We start from the raw sequence: 17544 nt of genomic DNA on the forward strand, positions 1-17544 counted from the left end.
CAGAATAAACTGCAAAAATTCATTAATAACAGCAAGCTAGTAAACAAGATTGACTTTTATCATCCAGTGCATAGTATCGTAACTGGCAATGTTAAAGTGGAGCTATTGTGCTTGACTTACTTTCTGTCATATATACTGTTACAATGTAAGATGATGATATTAAACTTGGCTAAAGTAATAATGGGGTCAGTGCATGTAAAATTAGTCCCTGTGAGCCAAAAACTCAAGCTTGGCTCTGTATAACTTCTGTGGAAGAGGATAACACTAATATGGTCACCTGAAGCATTGAGAGCGTTGATTCTTTTTTCTTGAGAAGCCACTAATGTTTAATGTTGAGGGTGTTTCTATATTGTATTTAGACTATATATTTGATGTTGCACTTCTTGGGTTTTTGAGTTTGTATGTCTCCTACCTTGGCAGGTCTCATTTGTAAAATAGATTTAATCTCAGTGTGACTTCCCGATTAAATAAAGGTAATAATGAGTAAGTGAATAAGGGCCTAGTCACCTAGGTCTAAAGTTCAGTCAGTGACAGCCTGACAATCACCAGCCACTAACCACAGAGAGTAACCTGTATTCCCCAACCGGTTGGTGAGCGGTTGCCCCCCCCAAAAAAGGTCTGTAGAGAATCTGGTTGGTGAAAACCTGCTTGCAATTGCTTTAGTTGCTAGAAGATTGCCGCGGTTGCCTGCAGTTTGCACAAAACAAGCTACGTTATCCACAAACTCTTGCCTGCTTCTTTTCAACCAGTTGTGCGTTAACGACACCTCAACTAGTACTTAGCAAATGTGTGAGGACAAGCTAATGTCATCCAAAGAAAACTAAAGGTGACCATGGTAATCTGCTAGCCACCAAAGGAATCACATGGCTATTTTTGGCGCAGCACCCTTTTTGCATCTGATTTCACCAAGTGACAACCAGCAACCTCCGGCAACGACTCACCAACTGACAGGGGAATACACACATAATTCTCTCGTGCCCTGTGGTTGAATCGCATCCAATATATGTCAGACAACTCACAAGCAATGTGCACATGATGTCATGCAAGAAACTTCTGCTAGAAACTTAAGGATTATTTTGAACATGCAAAGCTACTCTAGTGGAGTCCCAAAATTAAAATACAGAGTAGTACACAATGCTAACAGTGTAAGAACTTCACACAAGACATTTTAGCACCAGCAATGATAGTTGGGTTTGTTTTTTATGACACAGATAAAACACATGGAGGGTTGAAAGCTAATTTCTTCCCATCCATTTCTGGTGGCACTGTTTGAAGAACTGACCACTACACAATGCCACGCTGCCCTGAGTGACAGTGTCTTATCTGTCAGTGGATTAAATGAAAATTAGAACTATATCACAGAAGATAATAGAAGTTATAGAAGTAAGATAACAGAGAAATAGTTAAGGAGGCCAGAAGGAAGAAAACGGGAAGAAAAAATTGTGAAGGCGGTGAATGGGTTATTCAACTATCAGACAAGACAGGCATCAATATGAATGATATTCAAATCAAAACAAACCATCATTTTATGAGACTTTGGTTATAGGAGCATTAACAATGTTTGAATTGCTGTGTAGAGGAGGAAGAAATGCATTTTAAATACAATTTAGAAAAAAAGAAGAGGTGAAATACAAACAGGAATATAAGTCTGAAATAGATAAAAATGATTTTCTTTGTACTTCTGACAACAAAAACTGAAGGAATACATAATGTTTTTTTTGACACATTCTGATATCAAACTGAATCTTAACAAGATTTTCCTGGCGGCTGCAAGTGTTCACCTTTCAAAGAATAAAGAGCTTATTGGAGATGGAGGGGGGAAAAAAACAAGCATAATAATAAACCAAAGCATCATCTAAGCTGCCTCAGGCCTTTGATTAGGACTAGTGTGGCTTCTGATCATCAGACCAGACGTGCATATTTACAGCAGATGCCTCCTGCAATTCTCAGTTGATGCTCATCATATCGTCTTCTGTCCCATTATATGACTCATTTCACATCCATGCGCATGGTGGGAGGATAGAAAAAAATAATGTGGAAAAAGCAATATGTGTTGAGCTTCTTTGTTTCTAGCCAGAGTGCTCTCACCCTGAAGTTTTGTTTTGGTGAATTTCAGACAACAATAGTTCGAGAGATTCAGACTTCAGCACGAGGACCCTTCACCAAGACACGGCACTTGATGGACATATTGGTTTCTATGGGGATCAAAGCAGTGATATTTTAGCTGCAGGACAGTCTTTCGTAAGTGATGTTTAATCCCACTGCTAAGCCTGTCTATGCTCATGTTGTGGCTGTCATTTTCTATGAGGTAACATTTTTGGCTGCAAGTATTTTTTTAAGGTCATCACATCTCTGCTTCGGCTGTCTTCAGCAGACACACACACACACACACACACACACACACACACACACACACACACACACACACACACACACACACACACAAAATTCATTATGTTCAGGGTGCCTAGCTGTGCTAAAAGGTGTATAAGGAGGCTATAAACAGTGACTGCAGAGAGGATAGGAAAAGCCATGAAGACAAAAGACAAGTAGGGATGTTTTTCACCTCAGACAGCTGTTAAATATAGGACCTTTAAATGTCAAAAAGATAACCAGCAACAGGGGTTTCTTCTTACACTTTCCTTTGTTGCTGGTTCAAATATCCTGCGCATCAAGTGGGGACCATTACTGTACGTGCCACTATATCTTTCTAGTTAAACCCAAAATAACAACAAATGCTTTTAACTAAGTTTAAAGATTCATAAAATAGAATTACCTACTTCTCACAGGTAAAAGAAACTAAAAGCCAAACAGCCAAACAGGTTCTTGATTCCAGCTTTCACTGCAGCTCATTTTACTTCACTTGTATTTATGATTGGCATGTTCAAATTTCAGAGATCAGTGTTGAAATGGAACTACCTCACTGCTTTGTAATATGTCTGAAACGTGGCCTCTTACACAGTGTGTTTAAACGTCTGATTTAAGCTCAGTTGAATTGAGGAACATTTAGCTTTGTTTTGGGAGACTCTAGCCTCACATAAACATTTCATTTCCATCATGATACCGAAATCAAAAACAGGTTTACTTGTAATGCAGTAGTTTGATAAATAATAATGATAATAATGATAATAAAAATAATAAAACACCCTTACAAACTATATTCGGTTTATTTCTAATCTCTGGGAGGTCTTACTTCTGTAAAGGAGTACAATGAGCTAAATGGCAAAACATCAGTATCCTAAAATATCTTTTGTGAAATATCCACAAAAACATCATAGATTGATAGAAATGTGGTCACTTTTAATATAAGACGATGAGTAATTATGTGAATACGTAACAGAAACACACGGTCCGTGGAAAGTGTTTGTGTGATCCATGTCCACTTCCTCCAGAGACTCAGTTTTGGTGTCTCCAGGTATATTATATCAACTTTTTATAGCACAACTACAGAGTCCATCTTACGTTGCTGGCAGCTGCTTTAAAAATCTGTCATATCTTCTGCTTCTTTATCTTTTGGTTAGTCCCTTTAGGCTTTGCCACAGTGGATAACCTCGTGCCATCTCACCCTACCCCCAGCATCCTCTTCAGCCACAACCATGTTCTCCTTCGCTACATCCCTGAACCTTCTCTTTCATCTTCTTCTTTTCCTCCTGCCTGGCACCTGCATATTCAACGTGCTTTGTCCAGTATATCTACTATCTTCTCCACCTTCACTTCAGCCTTTCCTTTCTAACTTTGTTTCCAAACTAAACCTAAAACTGAGCTGTCCCTCTCATATACTCATTTCAAATCCGATCTATTTTGGTCACTCCCAGTAAAAATCTTAGCATTGCCAACTCTGCCACCACCAGCTCATGTCTTTTTGTTAGATACACAATTTTCAAAGCATACATTACAGAAGGTCTGTTGGTGTTTTGTAAACCCAGGAAACCTGTCAAACCTGAAGCTAACATTTTTAATCTGGGCAAAACAGCAAGAAAGATCATGGAAATGACAACACCTCTTACTCCCAATACATTTTTAAACAGTCCACTGATTCCACAAAACATAAATACAAGAAAACCAGTCCACCATTGTGGAGGCTAGTAAGACTAAGGTGAACTGTAGGAGGTGGTACAGGGGTCCTCCTCCTGCAATTAACCATGTGCCCTCTGTTAGTTAAACTGATAAACGAACAGCTCATAACAGACAGAAATGTGAGGAGCAAGTCTGTACTTACTACTTACTAAAGTGTTACACTGTGAGCTATGGTGTTAAAAACAAATATCCGTATTTTTACGCTCATGCCCTAGATTCAAAATGATGGGAACATAAGTTACTAGCAAGTTATTAACAGGGAAGTCCAGACAGGTTGGTGAAAAAGGACACCAAAAACAACCTCTCCAAAAAACATATGGGCATCACACTGCACATTGCTGAAAAAAAGGGCAGTTATAGAGCTCTTGCGTGGAGAAGGACATGAGGTCTATAACTACATGTGATCACAAGGATTATATGTCAGAGCAAAAACTCCAAAGTGCGACATCCACACTTCAATGACAGCCAAACATCGAGAGAGTATCTAAATTATTTACAACAGCATAGAGAATATTTCGTGATCCACATATGATTCTCTTGAAACCACAGTTTTCAATCTTATGCATTAGAGTCTAACATTTTCACAGCAAGTAGGGCTTTAATTAGTATGCTCCTACCCTCAGCTACAGCCAGAAGCTGTGGGTAGTGACCAAGATCATGGATATAAGCAGTGGAAATGAGTTTCCTCTGAAAGGCTCTCTGTTAGAGATAGAGCTCGGTCATTTGGGAGGTGCTCAGAGTTGAGCCGCTACTCCTCCACATCAAAGGGAGCCAACTGAGGTGGTTCAGGCATCTGATTAGGATGCCTCTTGGACACCTGGAGGTGAGATGTTTCGGGCACGTCCCACTGGGAGGAGGCACTGGGGCGGAATCAGGACACACTAGAGAGATTATGTCTCTCGGTCCCACCACAGAAGAATTGGAGGAGGTGGACTGAGAGAGGGAAGTCTGGCTGTATCTGCTTTTAGTGCTGCCATTCTGATCTTGAGCCAGATAACTCTCTGCCCCCCTCTCACGGACAATAACCATATCCAACTTCTTAATAGCAATGAACTGGTCTGCATTGGTGCATCATATCTTTATTCTCTTCCCCCTCCTCCCCCTCCCCTCTTTCTTAAATAGATAACTATCATATCTGATATCATATCTCACAGTACAATAATATTGAATGGGTTGCATTGTTGTATTTTGTCATGTTTCTCAGGTCTTTGTCTGAATTTCTACTAACATTATTGCTAAGGATTGTCTTATTGCATTGGAGTCACACTGGGTTAAATATGTACACTTGGGTTTTAAGGGGTATTTATTATTTTCTTCTTTTTTTTTGGGTTGTATGGAAGCCCCAAACGCAATTTCATTGTTCTTGACAATGACAATAAATAAATAAATACTAAATACTAAATAAGAAGGAGAAAATAGACACAGAGCAGAATAAGAAAAGAAAAAGCACAAAAGAGGCAACTGTAATGTTCTGAAATAAAACCTTAAAAAGTAGTAAATCCACAAATTTTACAAGTTAGAAAATAATAAATGATATATGCAGGTAATTTTAGTTTCCAGTGGAACCCCTGCTGTACCTCATCACGGTGTGTTCATTTCTGGTTTACAAAGCAACACAATCGATATTTAAGCCTCTAAGCAGAGATGGCATGACAGCGCTACATGGTAAATAATCTGCATAGGAAGGTATTGTGTGTAGCAGTTGACTTCAGTTTCATGGTCTCATTATTCCATTACAAATTAACCAGATAAAAATCTTTTTTTTTTTAAGTGCTGAACTTGCTTTTGGTATTACACTACAATTCTAAATATGAGGTCCAAAGAGATACTGACGGAAGTGAAGGAGGGGACTATTAGACTTTAAAAAAAACCCTCAAAATAAAGCAATCAGTGAGACAACAAGAACATCAGGAGCAGAGATGGGCGGTAATGCATTACTGTAATCCGATTACTTTTTCAAGTAATGAGTAAAGTCAGGGATTACTATTGCAATTAAGGTAATTAGATGACTGTTACTTTCTCGTAAGCACACTGCGTTACTAAAACCGGGATTTTTTTGAGAGAGTGTCTCATGACAATGACATAAGCGAGTGCGAAGTTTGTGGCAACAGCTTGTGTGCAGACCAAAAATGGATAATAAAAAAAAAATCAAATCGAGTGCGGCAGAGCATATGACAGTGCAGCCTTTAAAGCGTGGACGCACTGACCTTACTTTGAATTTGATTCTGTAAAAAGTGACAAAAACATTAGCGTCCGCTGTTCACTGCGTGGGGAAAAAACCCTCTTTTTACAGCGAAAAAACCCCTAAACTTCTGAGCAAGCACCGAGTACGCTGCCACTGGAATGTGAAATTCACAGAGAAACTGCCGGATCCTTCCACCGACGGCTGCGACACACGTGCACCTGCATCTATTTGAAAAAGTGAGTGTAAACACAAAAAATTATTTTATTCTATATGCTGGAATATGCAGAAAATAGGTTTAAATGTTAAACAAATTTCTGCCAGTCAGAGAATGTTGCATATAATTTAATGTTTGCTTGACGCATAAAGTTAAAAGATTAAAACTAATAAAACAAGTTTTAAAAAGAGACTTTTTCATTTGATTACATTTTATATGATGGATTATGCAGAAAAAGTAAAATTGGGCTGAAAGATCGATTGCTTTATTTCCTGTTTAGGGTGTAAATCATGTTTTAGAAAGTAACTAAGTAACTAATTACTTTTGAAAATAAGCAATCAGTACAGTAACGGATTTACTTTTTTTGGAAAGTAATCAGTAATTAGTTACTGATTACCTTTTTTTCAAGTAACTTGACCAACACCGATCAGGAGTGGCTAAAACAACATTCTGATACATTCAGAAATAAAAAAGCAAATGCACAGGCCAGGTCAGCAACATCAAAAGCCCAGAAATACCACTAAAGTGAATGAGCGCAGAATTGTTTCCTTGGTTAAAAAAAAACACTCTTGACAACATTTAACCATGTCACGAACACACTTGACAAGGTAGACATATCACTGTCAAATGCCTAAAAGGTGCAAACCCAAAAGAGTTCCAAAGCACACTGCATCATCTGTAATGCCTGCCAGTGGAGGTAGGTCATTTTAGTGTTTATGTATGGTGTGACTACTGATAGAAGTAGCAGGATGAATTCTAAAGTGTACAGGGGTACATTTTGCTCACATTTAAACAAATGCTGCAAAACAAACTGGAAAGTGGATCAGAGAGCAAATATATAATGACCCAAAGCCTAGTTAATTCAAGTTAACTATAATAATGCAATAATAAAATAAAAGATTTGCACTTGAATCACATTTTGACTGCTTGATTTAATATTCACTGTGGTTTTCAGAGGCAAAAATATGTGTTATTTTCAGAAAACGTATGAACTACAGTATATACATTTCTTATTTCTGATTCTTTTTTAAACTCAGAAGAAAGTCAAGACTTTGTCCTGGTTTTGCTTAAATAGAACATATAACAGTCCAAGGTTCTCTGCAGTGTACCTAGAATTGTCTCTATGCAGCTTCTTTTATAAAAAGAAGGTAGAAGAACACTCCAACCCCCGACGCATGTGGCAAGGACTCCAGACCATTACAGACTACAGGACCACCAAACCCTCCCCCACATCCTCTGATGTCTCCTTCCTCAACGAGCTCAACAACTTTTATGCTCGTTTTGAGCGAGGGAACCCCACAACCACAATCAAAACAGACATAACGCCAGACCACCAACCTCTGACTCTCTCCCCCACCGATGTAGGAGCGGTGCTGAGCAGGATCAATGTCCACAAGGCTGCAGGCCCTGATGGCATCCCCGGGCGTGTTCTCAGAGCGTGTTCTGGGGAGCTTACAGGAGTGCTCACAGACATATTCAATCTGTCCTTGGCCCACGCTGTGGTACCGGCCTGCTTCAAATCCACCTCCATCGTCCCGATACCCAAAAACTCCAACCCATCTAGCCTCAATGACTACCGCCCAGTAGCACTCACCCCCATCATCACTAAGTGCTTAGAGCAGCTAGTCCTAGCACACTTCAAATCCTGTCTCCCCCCCACCCTGGGCCCCCACCAATTCGCATACCGCCAGAACAGGAGCACAGAGTCTCCATCGCACTGCACTCTGTCCTCTCACACCTGGACAACAACAACACATACGGCAGAATGCTGTTTATAGACTTCAGTTCAGCATTCAATACAATCCACCCCTCACAACTCATCAGGAAACTGACAGACCTGGGCATCAGTTCCCTCATGTGCAAATGGTTACTGGACTTCCTGACCAACCACCCCCAACATGTCCGGCTGGATAACCGCTGCTCATCTACCATCACGATGAACACCGGTGTACCACAAGGCTGTGTGATGAGCCCTTTCCTCTACTCCCTCTTCACCCACGACTGCAGACCTGCTGATGGTTCCAACACCATCATTAAGTTTGCAGATGACACCACGGTGATTGGTCTCATCAGTGACAACGATGAGGCCGCCTACAGGGAGGAGGTGGATCGTCTGGCTGAGTGGTGCGACACAAACAACCTGCTGCTTAACACCGAGAAGACCAAGGAGCTCATCGTGGACTACAGGAGGAATGCTGACCCACATCCACCCATCCACATTAAGGGGACGGCTGTGGAGCGTGTGAGCAGCTTCAAGTTCCTGGGAGTCCACATCTCCGAGGATCTCAACTGCTCCAAGCTGGTCAAGAAGGCTCACCAGCGCCTCTTCTTCTTGAGGACTCTGAGGAAGAACCACCTGTCCTCAGACATCCTGGTGAACTTCTATCGCTGCACCATTGAGAGCATCCTGACCAACTGTATAACAGTCTGGTACGGGAACTGCTCTGCCTCGGACCGGAAGGCATTGCAGAGGGTTGTGAAAACTGCCCAGCGCATCGCCGGAGCACCACTTCCTGCCATAAAGGACATCTACAGGAAGCGGTGTCTGAAAAGGGCTGGGAAAATCATCAAAGACCCCAGTCACCCATCACATGGACTCTTCACCCTCCTGCCCTCTGGGAGGCGCTACAGAACCCTCCGGACTAAGACCAACAGGTACCGGAACAGCTTCTTCCCCACAGCTGTCAGACTCCTGAACTCTGCCTCCTGACATCTGACCCACATTAAACTCATGGACTGAACATACACACACCCACAACCACCCACACACACACACACACACACACACACACACACACACACACACACACACACACACACACACACACACACACACACAATGGACAACTGTACCCTCAAACACACAATAATAACATGGACTGAACCACCACTCACAACCACTAGCACTTTATATAGCCTCTGTAGAAATTATCCACATATCTCACTTATCTTAACTGCACTACTGTATAGTTCTGTGTAAATAATCATTCTGTACATACGATAATTTTTAATCCTACAACTGTTTATAACCTGCATAGTTCACATTTCTGTATAGCTGTATATCTCAGATTTCTGTATAGTTTTTTTTAATTTCATATTTATATCCTGTTCATAGCCTGTACATAGCTTGTACTCACTACAGCCTGTACATACTTATAGTTATAGAATATTCATAACATACTTCATACCGTGTACATTATAACATACCATAATAGACCCATTTCTGTAATATACTTACATATCTATATTATTGCTAATATATATTGTAATATATCTATATCATGGCTAAAGCACTTCTGGATGGATGCAAACTGCATTTCGTTGCCCTGTACCTGTGACATGTGCAATGACAATAAAGTTGAATTCTATTCTATTCTATTCTATTTTCCCTTTTAGAGTCTAATCTCAGTGGTAATTGTGAATTGTTACCTTACTTTATGGCATAACTCGTAAGGCCTGCATTGCACTGCAAACCAATATTTAATCAGCAGGGTATGAGACTCACGGGTGTGCAAAGAGAGTTTCCATGTGTTGTTAGCAAATTCCAGCAAGTAAACAAAACCTGACTTCCCAGTTTTCACCAGTCAGAGGTTTTATATTGCAAGAACACCACAATGACTTGCATCATCCACCAAACTTGTACATCAGCTGTGTGTATGTGTGTTTGTGCCCGTGTGCCATATTGTGCTGAACAGATGGACAGACTGCGACTGATCCTCAGTTCCGCCCTGATTTCATCATGGGGGACAAAAACACCTTTGAAGGCATCTGCTTGATGCTTCAGTCGAGTTTTATATTTTATCATCAGAGTCACCAGACTCTGAATATGCAGCAGGAAAACATAATAATGCACATAAGTTGAAGCCTCCTGTCAGATGGTTAAGTTAAGAGGGGATAAATATGGAATTTATAATGAGGCCTGACTGCTAGATTTACGCCATGCGCACACAGGCAGTCACTGCAAAGATGGAGGCGTACATGTGAAAGTTTACATTTAAATTTACATTTTTATATAAATGACAGTCCCTTAGAGGCAAATCCATTTTCTCTAGTAAGTATGTCTTTATCTCACTCTCACAGCGCGCTGTGATTGTTGGTGGAAATTTGTTGATAAAAGCAGCCACATCAGGGTCAGCTTAAATGAACAGTTTATATGCTAATGTTATACAACCTCTTCTCGGTACAATAGAGTGTCAGAGGGAGCTAAAATTTAAGTGGCACATTTGATTGAGTTGACTGAAACAAGTCTTTACTGTAGACAACAAAGTTAGAGAGCATAAACATCACACCCTCATTTCATAAACATGGATAAAAGGTTTTAATGATTATTCTTAATCATCCAAATTAGTACGTGCAAAACACAATGAATACAATGAACATTATCAGCCAAATACAGGTATGCAGCATTACAAAGTATTGTTCAGCTCACTGTTTTGGTTGTACAGCCTGAAGTTTCATTAAGGTGTATTGCTTCCACAGTGTATTTTTCAGCTGCACTGGGTAGATGTTCACAGTAAAATAAATAATCTAATCATTAACTTGATTTTGAGAAGTTTAAACATGAACTTGTTTACTCCCTGATGACCTTACCTGTCATATTCATCTATGACACTGGAGCCAACCATGCAGTCTTTTACTTTTACAGTGTTTACACACCACCATTGCACCATTGTCAGACAGGTTAGTTTTACCTTAACTGATGATGTGTTGCTACAGTGGTAATCTTGTTCATACCAGAGTACATCAGGCTCAGACATTTGGAGGATGTGCTTGGCTGAGGAGCTAATGGTGCAAAGCTACCATCTGCAGGATCGGGACTGATCACTTTTATGTCAGTCCTGAATTCATAGCAGGATAGCTTGCCAGTGAAGAGGAGCTTTCATGACTGGGTTTGAGGGCAGCCGGTTGATGATTGCCTGTATCCAAACTTGGATTTACTGCATGCTTATGTAGAACCTGTTGCTAATTACCTTGTAAAACACAGCTATTAACATGTGCTAAAAGGAGATGGCAGATGGATTTGAGGCAGAATATTAATCACCACAATGTGATAAATTTTTCATTTTCATTTTATTGACCTGTGGGAAAAAAGTTGTACATGAATACAAATTAGAAACAGCATTGGGCGTTATGCTTTTTGTAAGACTGGATATTGTTTGGTTGATGAAGGCAAAATCTTTCATTAAGGTGTAACAGGCAAACGAATAAAGTCTCTCACCAGCGATTTAGATTAGTTAACAATTTTTTAGAAGCTGTCTGGTTCTCAGACAAAATTTCCTTTTTCTCATGGATTTTAGTGTATGATATAACAATTTCATATCTAAATGTCTACAATTTACAAGCTATTTATTCATAGTACACCCATCTTTGCATCTATTTATCTTATGGTATAATAATATTGCACCGTTTTTCATTATCTAACAATTTAGAATTCAGAAGAAGGTCTATATAGAGAAGAAGGATTACATTAGAATCACAGCAGTGTTATTTCACCTTGATTCACAAAAATCTATACTGAATCTATAAAGAGCACAACAAGCAAGACCAGCTCCAGATGTTCTATCATGTTGTGATATAACAAAGAAACAATAACGAAGCTAAATTAAACTAAAAAAATACATTTTTATACGAATCTGAGTCATTTTTCCAAAATTCCGGGGTCAAGATGTACTTTAGTCATTTCTGGTTTTAACTTTTTTGGTCTTACAGTAGTAGCAGAATTTAACAAATTTAAGTATCATTCTCAGTTCGGTTAGTTGATACAGCACCAAAGTGTGTGAATGTGTGTGTGAATGGGTGGATGACTGGATATGTAAAGCGCTTTGGGGTCCTTAGGGACTAGTAAAGCGCTATATAAATACAGGCCATTTACCATTTAATACAATTGCTGAGATTTTTAGGTATCTATATTATGTTAGAATAATGTATAAATGACAGAAACAGTATGAAGTCTGTATTTGATTTTATCACAGTCATATAAAATCATTAACTCTTGATCAAATACAGTATGTGAGCAAAATATTACTGAATGCCACTGAAGCATCAACCCTTGTTGTTTCCTGTTAGGGTATAATTTGAGACTTGGTTTCATGCAATAATCTGTGTGACTGCTCGCTTTCAGCTGCACCAAATTAACGTTGCATGTGATCCTCCCACAGTTTCAGCTAGCTGTCACAGCTGTCGGTCAGCCAGACATCCCTCAGTCTGTAGAATACCCAGATGCCAATAGTGAACATCTGACCTAGTTGTACTGACGTAGGAAACAGAGCAGCCTCTTAGTAATACGAAGCCATCAGTTAAAGGAGATGAAGCTTGTCAGAAGAGGAAACAGAAGAATTCCAAAACTCTGTGCGTGTGCTGAATGTTTGTGCATGTGTGTGTCTGTGTGACTCAAGTGGTTGTCAGGTGCAGTTAGAAACTGGTTGCCCTGTCTGAAAGGGAAACATCCATCAACCAACCCTCCTAAGTGAGAGGAAACAAAATGCTATCTCATAACTCCAGACCTGCCATGCTACAGTTTACAACTCAGCGGGGTATGATTGCTCCCAAAATCCAAAACAAATTGTTCTGAATGAAGACTGTATTTAGTATTTTAACAGGACAATCGTCCCTAAAGCATTTTCAGAGCGCTAAAAGAATGTCAGTGATGAATCTTGAACCCGTGGGTTTATTTAAACCACATCAAAACATCTTTTTACTAAATGTTCTAATCTTTAATTAATCCGTTAAAGTCTTATTTTCTTAAAAGAATTAGCAAAATTCATTGTTTGAAATGCTGTTGCTTAGTCCGGATTCTGGTAATGTAATCTGTCTTTATTTTCAACATCCATCATTGTCTATGTGGTGTTATTTTTTTCCCCCCTTCGCGAGTGTAGCAAGTTTCTTTTTCATTTACAAAAAGGGAGCTTTTTATGTTTAAATGAGAGACAACTGCCTTGATAGGATTTCATTTTTCCAGTGTAAATTCTTCCTACTGAAACAGATGGAGCAGGATTTAAACTGGTAGTTTTTATCTTTGTAACTGAGAATCAAGGCTTTCTTACAATGCCAACAATTTTGTTTTCAGTCATGGAGGAAGGGATTTATCTTAAGATGGAGAGAACAATTTCTCTACAGACAGAAGCCTGAATAGACCGCAGTGCCATCTATAATGGAATACCAGTGCACCTTTGGAGATCATCATCAGCAGTGTGTAAAATAGGGGGGGAAAGCTATTTGTGAGCCTGGAGGTCTGGGACCTGATTAACCTGAGTCATCAACCAGAGGGCAGCAGGTCAAACAGGTGGTGGGCAGGGTGCAAGGGGTCACCTGTGATGGCCCTGGTTTTCCTGAGACAGGAGGATCTGGCGATGGCCTCCAGGGGTAGCAGAGGGCAGCCAATGATTTTATGGGGGTATTGCTAATTACCCTCTGTGTACCAAACACCCAGGCAGTAGGAGAGCACGCTCCCCACTGAGAATTGGTAGAAGTCCAGCAGCAGCTTCTGGTCCAGGTTATTGTTCCCAAGGACACAGAGGAAGTACAACTACTGATGGGCCTTCTTAACATTTGTGTTGTGGGTCCAGGTAAGATCAGCAAAGATATGGGTGCCCAGAAACCTGAGGGTGGAGACAGATTCCACCTGTTCTCTGATTATAATGAGTACATGTAGTTCTTTTCTTTTAAGTACATTCAGCTTCAGGTTGTTTTCTCAGCACCAGCGGGACACAATCTCTACCTCTGCTCTGTATGCTGCGTTATCTCCAGAGATGAGCCCAACCACTGTGGTGTCATCGGCACACTTGGTTGAGTGGGTTGGTGTACAGTCATATGTATACAGGGGGTATGGTAGGGGGCCGAGTCGGACTGATTGAGGGGGGTTGGTTAGCAAGCTTGACATGTTGTGCAAAGCTGTGCAGAAATTAAAAAATATTAAAAAAAAGAGCTTGAAAGAGTTCAATGTTGACTTTTCAGCATTATTTAATTTATATTGTAAGGTAGACCCTACAATAATACATTGAGAGAAAAACCCAACAATCATATGACCCCCTACGAGCAAGCACTTTGGTGACAGTGGGAAGGAAAAATTCCCTTTTAACAGGAAGAAACCTCCAACAGGACCAGGCTCAGGGACGGGCAGCTATCTGCCACGACGGGTTGGGGCAAGAACCCCATAATAATTAGGACTAATATTCCTGATTATTAGCAGATATCTTGGCAATCGTGATGATTCACGACCAGCAGAAGCACTTATATATGCTTGGATGGTGGTATATTATGGTGTATAAGAGTATTTAGGAATAGTGAAAGTATGACTTTCATCTGCTCTTTGCTCTTATCGGTTTGTTGGTGGGGTCAAGATCAACCAACCGATTCACGGGGCTTGAAGCATCATTGGCCAGAGTCTGAAGGCGTTTGAGTCTGTGAGGGACATGGGGTCACTGAACAAACTGCTCTCCATCATGGATGACCCATGTCACCCACTCCATTTTAAACTAGTGAGGCAGCAGAGTTCATTCTCCCTCAGACTTATTCAACCCTGCTGCCATAAAAAATGCTTCAGAAAGTCATTCCTATCGTTCTCTTTGAAAGTGTACAGTTACTCTTCCTTCTCTGACCGATGAACACACCTGACAGGTATAAGATTTCCCACACAGAAATGTGTGTGTATTATACCCTCGTACAGCTGTTTCTTAGATTTATAGCATACACTTTATTTGTTAATGCATTTGCACTACTCTGTCTCAGTCTCTCTCCATTTCAGTTTCAGTCTTATTTTTATTTTCATCTTTAACTTAACCTCATTTTTATTTTATTTATTTTTTTTTTTATATGTAAAATTTTACAGCACAAGGCCATCACTATGCACCTGTGGCACTTTTACTAGTTTGTTTAATTACTGGAAATTGTAGGGGAGAGCGGGGTAAGTTGTCACACGGGTAAGTTGTCACACTGTTCATAACTCCAACACTAGAGGCTCTATCTCAAAAATGAAATAGCCACTTTGTGTGACTTCTTCTTCTATAGTCAACCTCCTGTTCACATGTGGTCAAGACTGTTAGGTATAGATGTTACAAATTATTATTTTACACAAAATAGAGGAGACATTAACGTGTCTTTTGATACTTCAGCTGATGTGCTATGTTGAGCTAACCCTGACATTTAGCCAAAATTAGCATAAATGTCAGTTTGGGGCAAGTTGTCTCATTAACTTTGGGGCAAGTCGTCACATGTGACAACTTGCCCCAGTACAAATAAATGCTCCAAAAAATTGATATTGTAATTCATTTGTATTTGTAATAAGGTTTTTGAAGAAAGGAAGGAGAGGCAGGAATTAAGAAAGGAAGGAAGAAAGTAAGATGGTTCGAAATTATCAACGAAAGACAGAGCGTGGCAGAACACCACCTGACATTATGTTAAAGGCAGTCAGGCAGGTAAAGATGCAGAACAAATCAATCAGAAGTACAGCAAAGGATTTTGACATAAATTACCGTACTCTAACTCGGTATTGTCAAAAGATTACCAGAGAAGAAATTGAAAGTCAGACAGCCATGCCAACAACAATGGTTGGTTATACAACGCCAAGGAAGATTTTTTCCCCTGATTTGGAAAAGCAGCTTGTTGAATATATTACTAGGTCAGCTGACATTTATTTTGGTCTGTCACCAAGTGAGGTCAGAAAGCTTGCCTACCAGTTTGCTGTGGCACACGAACTGAAGTTTGTGCCTTTGTGGGCAGAAAAAGAAAAGGCCAGCAAAGAGTGGTTTACAGGCTTTTTAAAGCAGCATACAACATTGTCACTGAGAAAGCCAGAAGCAACTAGCCTTGCCAGGGCAAGTAGCTTCAACAGAGAGAATGTCAATGCTTTCTTTGACAACTTAGAGAAAGTGTTATGCAAATATGAGTTTGGACCAGGAGACATTTGGAATGTTGATGAAACTGGGGTCACCACTGTACATAAACCAGACAAAGTGTTGGCCAGACGTGGATTCAAACAAGTAGGGTCATTGACCTCTGCTGAAAGGGGAACCCTTGTCACACTGGCCTGTGCTGTCTCAGCCATAGGGAATAGTTTACCTCCATACTTTATTTTCCCACGTGTCCACTTCCATGACCATTTCCTGATCAACGGGCCACCCGGCAGCAAAGGAGGGGCAAATTCCTCTGGATGGATGAAAGACACACACTTTGTTGACTTCCTGCAACATTTCAATGAACATACAAAGTGTTCAAAGGAGAAGCCCTGTTTACTCCTTTTGGACAACCACGAGTCTCATCTGTCCATTGATGGACTCAATTATGCCAAAGAAAATGGCATAATCATGCTGTCATTCCCACCGCACTGCTCACATCGGCTCCAACCATTAGACAGGTCTGTCTACGGGCCACTAAAGAGGCACATCAACAGCACGTGTGATGCCTGGATGAGGAACAACCCTGGGAAGACAATGTCTATTTATGACATTCCTGGGATTGTGGCAATTGCATATCCTCTGGCTGCAACCCCATTGAACATTCAGGCTGGTTTTAGGGTGGCTGGGATTCAACCTTACAACAGAAATGTATTTCTGGAAGCCGAGTTTGCACCATCCTACATCACAGATCGCCCTATTCCGGACCCTGCCCTGCCAGGCTCCAGCACCAACTCTGCACTGCCAGGCCCCAGCACCAACTCTGACCTGCCAGGCCCCAGCACTACCTCTGCACTGCCAGGCCCCAGCACTACCTCTGCACTGCCAGGCCCCAGCACTACCTCTGCACTGCCAGGCCCCAGCACTACCTCTGCACTGCCAGGCCCCAGCACTACCTCTGCACTGCCAGGCCCCAGCACTACCTCTGCACTGCCAGGCCCCAGCACCAACTCTGCACTGCCAGGCCCCAGCACTACCTCTGCACTGCCAGGCCCCAGCACTACCTCTGCACTGCCAGGCCCCAGCACTACCTCTGCACTGCCAGGCCCCAGCACTACCTCTGCACTGCCAGGCCCCAGCACTACCTCTGCACTGCCAGGCCCCAGCACCAACTCTGCACTGCCAGGCCCCAGCACTACCTCTGCACTGCCAGGCCCCAGCACCAACTCTGCACTGCC

At 41.0% G+C, this 17544-nt stretch overlaps 1 protein-coding gene across 1 annotated transcript in view; it reads right to left on the reverse strand.

Annotated features, from left to right (window-relative positions):
- Positions 1 to 17544, reverse strand: part of dpp6a (dipeptidyl-peptidase 6a) — a 180093-nt gene that overhangs the window by 55394 nt on the left and 107155 nt on the right. The gene's annotated exons all lie outside the window — the stretch shown is intronic.

The sequence above is a fragment of the Diplotaxodon limnothrissa genome, linkage group LG9 (assembly GCF_057381915.1).
Source record: "Diplotaxodon limnothrissa isolate DT_005_m linkage group LG9, D_limnothrissa_male_GT1.1, whole genome shotgun sequence".
Classification (NCBI taxonomy): Eukaryota; Metazoa; Chordata; class Actinopteri; order Cichliformes; family Cichlidae; genus Diplotaxodon; species Diplotaxodon limnothrissa.